Source organism: Scylla paramamosain, chromosome 10, assembly GCF_035594125.1.
Source record: "Scylla paramamosain isolate STU-SP2022 chromosome 10, ASM3559412v1, whole genome shotgun sequence".
In the NCBI taxonomy this organism is placed as follows: domain Eukaryota; kingdom Metazoa; phylum Arthropoda; class Malacostraca; order Decapoda; family Portunidae; genus Scylla; species Scylla paramamosain.
Window position 1 is genome coordinate 7,103,083 of NC_087160.1, and position 11,918 is coordinate 7,115,000.

Sequence of the window (11,918 nt, forward strand, 5' to 3'; positions counted from 1 at the left end):
CCTTTTTTCAATATTTTAGTTTCCTTCTTTTTCTTCTATGCTCGTCCTCACACCGCATCACCGTCCTCGCCCGTGTCTGGGTTATGCGGCCTGATTGTTGCAGCGTCCATGGAATCATGTCAGCATTGTCTGGGGTCACTTCGTCTCATATTTTCCCTTACTGATCTCGCATGTCACCTTCTTGCTGTCCATTGCCTTTACACGCACCCTCTCACCTTTCCCTTTTCTTCATCTCACCATCTCGGCTATTACATTACAGCCACAACTACTTTCACCATTAATGGGAGGTGCTATGAAAATTCTTTTATTTCCTTTCTCTTGTTTTCTTCCCCACTGGAGGAAGAATCACTCACTTGCTCTTAAGAGTACATCATACTAACAGTATATTACATAATATTTAAACCACATATTCGAAAGGAAATTGGAAATATTTTTCCCTCGTATCAGTTGTCGCTTACATATAATATTTTGTTCTTCAGGAGGAGGAATGTATCGATCCACGTGATGTAACATTACGTATACATATATAATCATCTTTTGCTTTATTACTTATACATACAATATTCTTTACAGTACAAGATGAATATAGCGGTATAGTGTTACGTCACATCGATAGACTCCTCTTACTGCAGAACAAATTATTATATGCAAGCGATTCTTGTTACGAGGAAGAAAAGAAATATCCTTATCCTTTCGATATATATATATATATATATATATATATATATATATATATATCATATATATATATATATATATATATATATATATATATATATATATATATATATATATATATATATATATATATATATATATATTGGATGTCCTGGAAAGAAAGCCAACATATTCTCAGAAATGAAAGATCAAGTCATTCTAAGTGGAAAATATAACATGGTCATAAGTTTCTGGCGCCATGATTTAAGAGTTACAAGACATCCAAATATGAACGCGTATCAGTGGCAGATGGCTGCACAAGGGCCATCCCGCAGCGTCCACCTGGTCGCTGTTGTCGTATGGAGTTCGTTACGTTTTAGCTATTAATTGTTATAACGATACACCGCGTTCTTGAATTGCATTTTATTTTTATTCTACGAAAACCTTAATGTGTAATCAAGTAACAAGATTGCCAAACCTTTCATTACTGCTCTCTCATCCCTCCCTCTCCTCCTTGCCAATTCTTGACGCGTTCATATTTGAATGTCCTCTGAGCGATAAGGCGACAAAAGCATTTAACCACAGAATATTTCTGACTGAGAATGATTTGTGGTTTCATTTCTGAGAATATTTGAGTTTTCTTACGGGACATCCTGTATATATATATATATATATATGTAATATATATAGATATATATATATATATATATATATATATATATATATATATATATATATATATATATATATATAATATATATATATATATATATATTGTTCTATGAAGGCTCTCATGGGCTTATTGGTGTGTGTGTGTGTGTTTGTGTGTGTGTGAGTAATCGCCCAATTTTCCTAGACGACTGCAATCTAAGGAAAATAGAAAGTAGAAAGGGGCTAGGGGACAGACGTGCACAGTGGGTTCAATGGAAGGGGGGTAAAGGGTAGTGGTATGGGGCGGCGGTTATTGACGCGGGGCGTGGCGGGGCGTTATGGTTATGCAGCTTCCGTTCCGAGTGGGATGCAACCCAATACCAAGCTGAGAGCAGCTTCCGGGAAATCAGCATCCGAGGTTCGGAGAGTCAAGGCAACGCTGCCGCCTTGGGAAGTGGAATGAAGGCAGAGACACTGATAGCGAGGCGGCACGGGTGGGGAAGAGATGGGGAGGTCTGAAGTAGTGCTGGTGGGAGATGGCTGCGTTAAGTGATGGTGTAGAAGACAAGATGAGACAAGGAACAGGGCTGGGAGAGAGGAAGGGAGGAGGAGGAGAAAACATCAAAGGTCATCACATCACCGACGTTTAATCACATACATTCATGTCAGACACGTTTGTGAATTGTCTGCCAGTTATTTCAAGGCCAAGGAACAAGAGCGGCAGTGTGTCCTTGTCTTCGCTCGGTGATGGATGGCAGGTGGAGACACACGATGCACAGGTGAACACCAACATAATTAGCTCGGTTTTTTTTTAAAGTTATGATGAGGTAACTTTTCAAAAGGCCACATGAGGCAGGGAGAAGCCAGGTGAGGAAGCTGTGAGCTGGAGCAGTAAGGCAAGTGTGAGGTTGTCACACATGTAAGAAGGACGGGCAAATTATGTGTTTTTGAGACTTGTCTCTAGCGAGTGTAAATGTGTTGCAACACACGACCTTGTGCTGATAATGTGTGGCTTTGAGAGGCCCGTCAAGACCCGAAGCGGTAAGGAGTGTCCTACCTCCATGGTCCCTCCTTTTCTTTAGTGTTCTCCTTCCCTTCTTCCTCCTCGTCCTTTCTCACCCTTCTCCCTACTAATCGTCCTTCGCTTCCTCTTCTTCTTCCCTTCCGCACTGCTGGTAGCGCAGCTCACAGGATTCACTCCCTGAGGCCACGTAGGGCGGAAAAGTATACAAAGGTGCAAAAGTTTCGCACAGAATCTGTCATGAAAGTCTCGAGGGTGACGCTGATTGTGCGTCAATAATGAAATTTTGGAGCCGGTGCTGGAGCCACCACACGCTCGAAACTTGCTCTAATGCTTGGAGTTTTACAGTCCTCAACTTATGTCACTAATACTTTTGTTCTAACTTACGTCACTCAACTTCCATTGTTACCTCATTTACTTTTTCATCACCCACCACGATTCTCTTTTACTCCTATACCTTACAAGTTGCAATAAGCCTTCTTTTTTTTTTTTTTCTTTTTTATCTTTGATGCGCCTTTCATCTATCCCTTGCCTTGCTCCCTCTTGCCCTTTACGCCCAGAGATGGCGTCCTTGCCTTGAGATGAGTCAGTCCTTATGCCAGTAATTTGTCTCCTGAACGTGTCTCCTCCCGAGGGAATCCTGCCAGAGGAGAAAGACGCATGTGTCTCCGCGGCGCCGCTCGTTTGTCGTTCTGGACATGAGTGTGTTGAGGCGCCTTTCCTTACCCAGCCATTACGTCCCTAGAGAAAGAGACGCTGCCCTTGAGACATGAGCGTCTAATGAGAACTATGCCTTTTTGGGGATCTTATTAGAGAGAGAGAGAGAGAGAGAGAGAGAGAGAGAGAGAGAGAGAGAAGGAGAGAGAGAGAGAGAGAGAGAGAGAGAGAGCGCCAGGTCCTTGGAGGGGTGATGTGCCAGGGATGATGGGGACGGGAACGAGGTGAAGGACGGGTGTGAAAGACAAGATGGGGAGGGATGAACGGGTACAGAGAGCAAGGGGATGCTGCTGTGGGGTTATGGAGGAGCATGGTAGCAGAGATAGGAACAAACAGAGAGTGAGAATGGGAACAGAAAGGCAAAGAGAGGGAAAGCCTGGTGGACAAATAGTTTACCTTTCGAAACACTCCACCTTACACTCACCATTTTCAACCTGTCTGTCTGTCTGTCTGTCTGTCTGTCTGTCTGTCTCACACACATACCAAACTTCTATGTCTAAATCTTTTACAGTCAATAAAGCGCTATGCGGGTGCTACGTAAAAAGAATGACCAATACTTTATTTATTCGCGGCCAGCCGACGTTGCTGCTGGTACTACACGAGTACACACACACACACACACACACACACACACACACACACACCACACACACACACACTACAGCAGGCAGTAAACATGAAATTTAAATGGCAAGGAAAATTTTGCGAGTAAATTCTAAACCATATTACCCTGATTTCTTTTACTTTTTTTATTTTCAGGTAAATATAATATTCACACACACACACAAACAAAAAAAATAACATCAATAATCAGAAAAAAAATGACAAATATATTTTAGTATTTATTTACAGAGGAATACTGCCATTGCATTACTTGCGAGTTGTGAAAGACGATTAATATACACGGAGCGAGGGAACTCCTGCTTCCCGTATCTGTGTGTGTGTGTGTGTGTGTGTGTGTGTGTGTGTGTGTGTGTGTGTGTGTGTGTGTGTGTGTGTGTGTGTGTGTGTGTGTGTGTGTGTGTGTGTGTAAATGAAAAAAAAATACGCAAAAAAAAAAAAGCAATGACAAGCCCAAGCGTATACCAAACTGTAATCAATGAAGAATTCTTGATCTTTGCAAGCTCGCGTGTACACACACACACACACACACGTACACACACACACACACACAACGTCCACCTAAATCCATCACTGTAGCCGTCACTGTTCTGGTAAGCGGTGCACGAGTGAGGCAGGAAAGGTGCATTGTGATAAAGGTGAGATAGAAACGCAAACCAGACCCCAAGCAGACAGTGAGCACTAACGGAACCTTTGCCAGTCCAATAAGAGCGGAATAATGCGCCAGAGACCATTGGGCCACGGTTAAGCCTGGATTTTACGTCCACTCACTCTTCCCAAATACTATCTCCTTTCCTTTCTTTATGTTCTTGGTCTATCGCCTCGGTAGCCATTTCTACTGCAATTCGTCTGGAATTCGGGGTCGCAGAGATCACCCCGGCCAAGCGCTGATCAGTCGTCCTCCGCCTCCGCAAGTCAACTTTACATCCCTTTGATTTGCTCGGAATTCCATTACCGTGTGAAATAATATAAGCAGTCTGAACAATTTTGGAATAACACCAATAATCAACATGTATTTACACTTCCCACCTCCGAAATTACTAAGCCTGCTTGCACGCCCGCTGCCGCACCACCGTGTGTTAGCGTGTTCATTTTCGACACACACACACACACACACACACACACACACACACACACACACACGTGCACTGGCATAGACTTATAAATATTCAGGTGGGCACCCGGCGGAAATGCATGTCAGCTGAGGGCCTGATATCCTGTGTGTACGGAGGCGGCGTGTGCTGGATCCGCTGGGGACGACAAGGTGCTCACATTAGGGCCGCTACAAGACGACCTGGACCCAACTCAGGTTGGGCACGACGCTACCTTGCTTGGCGGGGAAGATTGAGGGGCGAGAGAAAGGAGTGAGGGATGGGAGAAAGGAAAGGGGAAGAGGGGATGGAGGCACCAGTCTTCTATCTGGTATCGTTCTATGGTTATTAATATATATATTCTCAACACAAGTCTATCTGCTATAGACGGCCACCCGCTGACAGGACCCATTGTGTTACTGACTTAAAGGACTTGTTTGACCAAAAAAAAAAAAAAAATGACGAGGATGAAGCCTTTTTATTGAAACTTTTCTCTAGCGCATACACACACACACACACACACACACACACACACACACACACACACACACACACACACACACACACACACACACACACACACACACACACACACACACACACACACACACACACACACAGGCGCGCGCGCGCGCAGCAAACGCAATATGGGAGTATTTTCTTGGAAACAATGACTTGATCCCATGACTTGCAGCGCCGCTCTCCCTGAGCCACCCTGCAGAGCTCTTAACACTTCATTGTTCAGCCGATATCGCCTCCCCTCCACCACACCTCCTCTTTAAATAACTGAAGTTTAGAACCAAAAGTTTTAACAGGAGAACTTAGTAAAGAAAACGAAATGTAGGTGAGTTGCGAGAGACTATCATCGGGTGCTTGAGCGTGAGTCTCTGTGGGTGTGAGTCATTGTGGGTGAGAGTTACTGTGGGTGTGAGTCACTGTGGGCGTGAGTCACTGTGGGTGAGAGTCATTGTGGGCGTGAGTCTCTGTAAGCATAGGTTACTGCCGGCGTGAGTCATTGTGGGCGTGAGTCTCTGTAAGCATAGGTTACTGCCGGCGTGAATCATTGTGGGCGAAGGTCACTGTGGGTGTGGATCACTGTGGGTGTGAGTTACTGAGGGTACGTGTCATGGTGTGAGTCACTGGCAGCGTATGTTGTGCCGCTTGGCTGTGTGGAGCAAATGGCAGTCCTTATGTCAACAAGGCTGCATTCACCCGGTAAAGACAAAAGAGAGTGAGGGACTGGAGGGGGCAGACACGAATATCTATTCTAGATCGCGCCTTAGGAGTGGGTAGTGGAAGACGACACTTGGCAAGCACGCGGAGGAATACAAGAGAGGCATGAAAAAGGCTAGCATACGTCTTGGCCACATGTTCGTCATGACCCAGTGACAAAAAGGGAGGGAAGCACAGGTCACGCAAAATGCAGAAAGGAGAAGTGATAAGTTCTATTTCCACTCGACTACAATCAGAACACGAATGATATTAGAAATGCCATGGGGATGCTGTCCTGCCATTTGTTGTATAAACACAGCACTAGTACCAAGGACCGATGCATTAATAAACACGGTATGCTCGGTATACATAAAAATAATAATGATAATAACTTGTTAGAGCATTTTTTTACCATCTTCCATGGAAAGTTGTAAATACGAACAAATATGACCGGGAATGAAGTAGTCTAAAGAAAGGAAAGCTAAATACGAGTGCAGAAGAAAAGCCTCAAAGAATACAGGAAGCATAACTGATGGAAAAAAAAAGAAATAGGGCCCCAAGAAAGATCAGTAAAATAATGAATGAAGTAAACCAAGACAAAATAAAAAATGACGATACCAAGGAGAGGATCAAGGCAAGGAGGAGGAAGAGAAGAAAGGAAGAACATGTAGGCAAAAAGAAGGAAGCGGGGAGGTGTGGGATATGGATCAAAGAAGAGAGAGAGAGAGAGAGAGAGGAGAGAGAGAGAGAGAGAGAGAGAGAGAGGAGAGAGAGAGAGGAGAGAGACGAGAGAGAGAGAGAGAGAGAGAGAGAAGAGAGGAGAGAGAGAGAGAGAGAGAGAGAGGAGAGAGAGAGACATGGGGGGAGGGAGCAGCGGAGCATAGTTAATTGAGTACCTTGGAAGTCTCCGATTACATGCTTCTTGAGGGGGCTCAGAATACACCACTCGAGGCACTCACTCAAGTTGTAAAGGTGCTCACTTGCCCTTCCCAGGGGCGCCGGCACACACACACACACACACACACACACACACACACACACACACACACACACACACACACACACACACACACACACACACACACACACACACACACACACACACAGAGAGAGAGGAGAGAGAGAGAGGAGAGAGAGAGAGAGAGAGAGAGAGAGAGAGAGAGAGAGAGAGAGAAGAGAGAGAAGAGAGAGAGAGAGAGAGAGAGAGAGAGAGAGAGAGAAGAGAGAGAGAGAGAGAGAGAGAGAGAGAGAGAGAGAGAATGAATGAATGAAACTAGGTGGTGGTGGGGGTAGTGCTGGTGTGGTAAGGATAAGGACAAAGACGAGAATCGATAGTGGTAGTAGTAGTAGTAGTAGTAGTAGTAGTAGTAGTAGTAGTAGTAGTAGTAGTAGTAGTAGTAGTAGTAGTAGTAGTAGTAGTAGTAGCAGTAGTAGTAGTAGCAGCAGCAGCAGTAGTAGTAGTAGCAGCAGTAGTTGTAGCAGTAGCAGTAGTAGTAGTAGTAGTAAGAGGAGGAGGAGGAGGAGAAGGAGGAGGAGGAGGAGGAATACTACACGGAAAAAAAAAAAAAAGCAAATACACATATTATGCACATTTTAAAACACTCAAAGATTGCAGTACGGATCAAAGACGTAATGTAAATTTGGCTTAAAACTTCATAACCCTCGCGCATGGAGATAATAACGCTTTGCTTGATGCACTAAGTAAAGGGATTCCCGTTGATTTACTGAAATGGTCCTGCATGGCTTACACGGCCCTCTTGGTGCTGTGGCTTCAGGTGAGGAAGGGCGTGAGGGCAGGGAGCGGAGGTAAGGAGAGCAGGGAAGGAAAGAGACATGAAGAGAGGGGTCAGGGAATGAAAGGAAAGGGAAGAGAAGGCAATGATGAAAAGTAGGTAGATATTGGGATTTGTTGTTGTTGCTTTCACTCTCTCTCTCTCTCTCTCTCTCTCTCCTCTCTCTCTCTCTCTCTCTCTCTCTCTCCTCTCTCTCTCTCTCTCTCTCTCTCTCTCTCTCTCTGCACACTCATCTATACTTTCTTCTACATACTCCACACACACACACACACACACACACACACACACACACACACACACACATACACACACACTTTCTCCGCCACGCTGATCCACTTTTTAAACTCAATCTTGCTTACTATGTTTTCTTCCTTGTTTTTTTTCCCAATATTTGTCCGTGTTTGCTGAGCTGAGCATGCAACCACAAGGAGTTTTTTTTTTTTTTGTCTGCAAGGTTTGGGTTCGTTTTTATTCTTCATCACCTATCTCTCTCTCTCTCTCTCTCTCTCTCTCTTCTCTCTCTTCTCTCTCTCTCTCTCTCTCTCTCTCTCTCTCTCTCTCTCTCTCTCTCTCTCTCTCTCTCTCTCTCTTTATTCTTTTTTTCATTTACACAAATCAATACATAGTTAAAGAGTATGCTACAAAATATTTTTACATATAATGTATCACTTTACAGGCTAGAGGGAACATTTTTAGTGTTTCCTATCTAAAAGTCTAACTCTAAATGTTACTAACAATTGTTACTCTGGTGCTTATGGCAACCAGACGTTCACACATTCCTTGAATTGCTGCAGATTAATTTCACTGAAGTCTATCTGTGCAGCAATTAAGGTGTTCCATAGTTTACCATAATGATGGACGTATTGGCGTTGATGGTGCCAAGTACGGCATCGACACTGAAATAATTCAGCAGGCATTGAAGTGACAGGCCGGGTGGTCACTTGTGCCCGCCGCAGGGGCTGGCGGAGAGCTTGGAGATGCGGGATTCGCTGTTGCTGTATTTTGTACATCACAGCGAGGCCCGCTACGTCCCTGCAGTGTTGAAGGGAGTGGAGCTTCGGCTCATTTCTGGCCCCACTGTCCTTTATGAGCCTCACTGCCCGAGCCTGTACCCTGTCCAGGAGGGAAAGATGCCTGCTCGCCGCTCCTCCCAAGCAAGGCACGAGTACTCCAGGGAGGAACGAACTTGAGCCTTGTACAAGATCTCCAGGCCTTTGTCGTCAAGGAGCCACGACATCCTCCTGAGTGACGCCAGCTTACCTGAGGCCTCCCTGGCCTGAAGGTCAGCGCGCAGTCATATGTGACCCCCAGTACATCCATCTCGTCTTGCCACCGTATAGCTTGCCCCTCAAGGCTGAGCTGGAGGGGCGTCCTCGACCTTGAGATGATTGACATTTGTGTTTTGTTTGGGGCAAATTTTACTTGCCACTTGCTGCCCCACGACACAGCGTGAGGTCATCAGCATAAGCTCTTACACTGGGGATTAAGTGCAGGAGGTCGTTTATATAGATGTTCCAGAGCAGGGGGCCGAGACAGCTTCCCTGAGGAACACCTGCTGTTACTGCATGCTGTTCAGACTCCTGGCCATCAATGACCACTTTGAGATTCCTCTTTCTCAAGTAATCACCTAACAGCAACAAGAGGGGCCCATCCACACCTGCTGCACGGAGCTTTGCAAGGAGACCTGCATGCCACACCTTGTCAAAGGTCCCTTCGATGTCAAGGGCAACAACTGCAGTGGCCTTCCCTGCGTCCAGAGCAGCACTCCACTCCGAGGTGAGCAACAGGTGCAGATTAGCGGCCGATCTGCCCGGCCAGAACCCAAACTGCCGGCCACACAGTAGGTGGTGCTTCTCAAGGTGCTCTGTGACTCTTGAGGCCACTATGGACTCGAGCACCTTGCTGAGCACAGGCAGCAGGGACACCGGACGATAGTTTTAAACCACTTTTTTTTTTCTTGTGCACTGGCACAACACTAGCCACTTTCCAGATACTTGGCCACCTACTGGTCCGTAAGCATTGGTTGAATATCGTAGAGAGTGGGCGAGCCAGCTCATCAGCACACTGGCGAAGAAGGCGTGGGCCAATGTTATCAGGAGCCACTGCTTTTGTCACGTCAAGTTTTGAAAGCACTGCCTTCACTTCCACTTCACTCGTTGTGCCAAATGATAATTTTTCTTTCACTATGTTTGGTAGTGAGGGTGGAGGTCTTTTAGGGTCGGAGACGCACATCTTATCAGTGAAGTGGTTGGCCAGGAGGTTTGCTTTATCTCGGGCAGACTGCGCTATTGTGCCGTCATCCCGGTGGAGAGGAGGAATGATGTTCCCCCTAGACACACCTTGTTGCTCCTTAACAAGAATCCACCAGCGTTTGGACCCCACCTGGCCGCCCCGCAGCTTCCTTTTGAGATCTGTCACCCATTGGTTAGAAGCCCAGTCTTGAGTAGCCCTCATGTGGTCGGTTGCCTCCCTGTGTCGCTGTCTGTTCCAGGCTGTGGGATGCCTCTTAAAGGCGAACCAGGCATGGTACTTTGCGTCGGAGGCAACTCGACATTCTGGCCCAAACCAGGGTTGGTCTAATGCCTTGGTTTGGTGTGTGGAGTGGGGCACCCAGCGGTCCTGCAGGGTGTGAAGCAGCTCGATGAACTGCTGCACCTGCTGGTCAGTGTCTCCACATAACACATCATCCCAGTCAGTAGTTTTGAGGGAGGCTCGCATAGCCTGCCAATTTGCCTTCTCCCACCTCCACAGTGTTCGAGTGTAGCACTCCTCACGCGGCCTCTTGAAACTAAACTAATCCTTGTGAGGACTCTCTCTCTCTCTCTCTCTCTCTCTCTCTCTCTCTCTCTCTCTCTCTCTCTCTCTCTCTCTCTCTCTCTCTCTCTCTCTCTCTCTCTCTCTCTCTCTCTCTCTCTCTCTCTCTCTCTCTCAGTCAGTCCAGCAAACGTGATTACATAATTGCCTTTGGGTTTTGTTCATTTCATAAAGTTGCACCGCGCGTGCCTCTGTTTTGCTTTACTGGGGCTCTTGGTTATGCTACAGTGGACTAGGAGGAGGAGGAGGAGGAGGAGGAGGAGGAGGAGGAGGAGGAGGAGGAGGAGGAGGAGGAGGAGGAGGAGGAGCTGTCACACATTGCTACAGGTGATTTACTCACCTCCTCTGTTACACTGCACAAGTTGGACGTTACTGTAATGTGTGTGAAATAGTGATGGGGAATAGGTATATATTTGCTGCCACTCTCCGTTATCCACATTTGTAGCACCTACCGTCATGGAAGCTTTAGTAGGTAGTCGCCGTGGAACAGGGGACAGCAGTAGTACAGTGGGACCAAGCGCGCTTTGGAGCCAGAGGAGTACTTAGGGGCGTGGGTTCCAGTCCTGGCTACACTCCGAGGTTAGGGAAGGCATCCACTCGGGGTAACGGTTCCAAAATGCCATAAACAGGCAAGATCCCTGCCATCACCAAATCACTCTACTATTATCCGTGGTTCGGAACCCACGTAAAACTGTAGGTCCCTCCGCTATACGGATGTACTTCTTCCTCTGTCCTTCTTTGAACCAATAAAAGCATAAAAAACACTTTCTACTTTGAATGTCCTTCACTCATCTTTCACATCCTGATGGTGCAGGATCTGGATAGTCTGGCCTCGAGCCTGTGCGGCACCGGGGTTTGGGTGCGTGGGCGGCGTCCGTGGCTGCGGCTGTGTTGGGCTTGGCTTGCTCGGTTGGTGGCAGACTCTCCTGCTTCCCCTTGTCTCCCTTGCCACTTTAACATAAACATATCTCGTTTCAAATAGACGTCCTCCGTAATAACAAAACAAAAATTCAAATTGCGCCTGGGTCAAGCCCCAAGTGACTATTTCTCCTATTACAATTCCCTTCTTATCACCCCCCTTATTCTTCCCACTATCCACACTTCCCCCCCATCTTTTCTCTCTTCATTATTATTATTATGGCCTGTCATTCTCTACACAACCTCCGAGAAGACAACGACCTCTTCTGCCACTGAAGAAGGGTCAAGGACCCGAAATCGCGATCTGGCGAAGATGATATCCTACGGGAAAATCATCAATATTCTTACAAAAGAGAATAAGACACTCCTTCGAGAAAAAAAAAGAAAAACATCATGAAGAAAATCATAAACGCTGAACTAAGT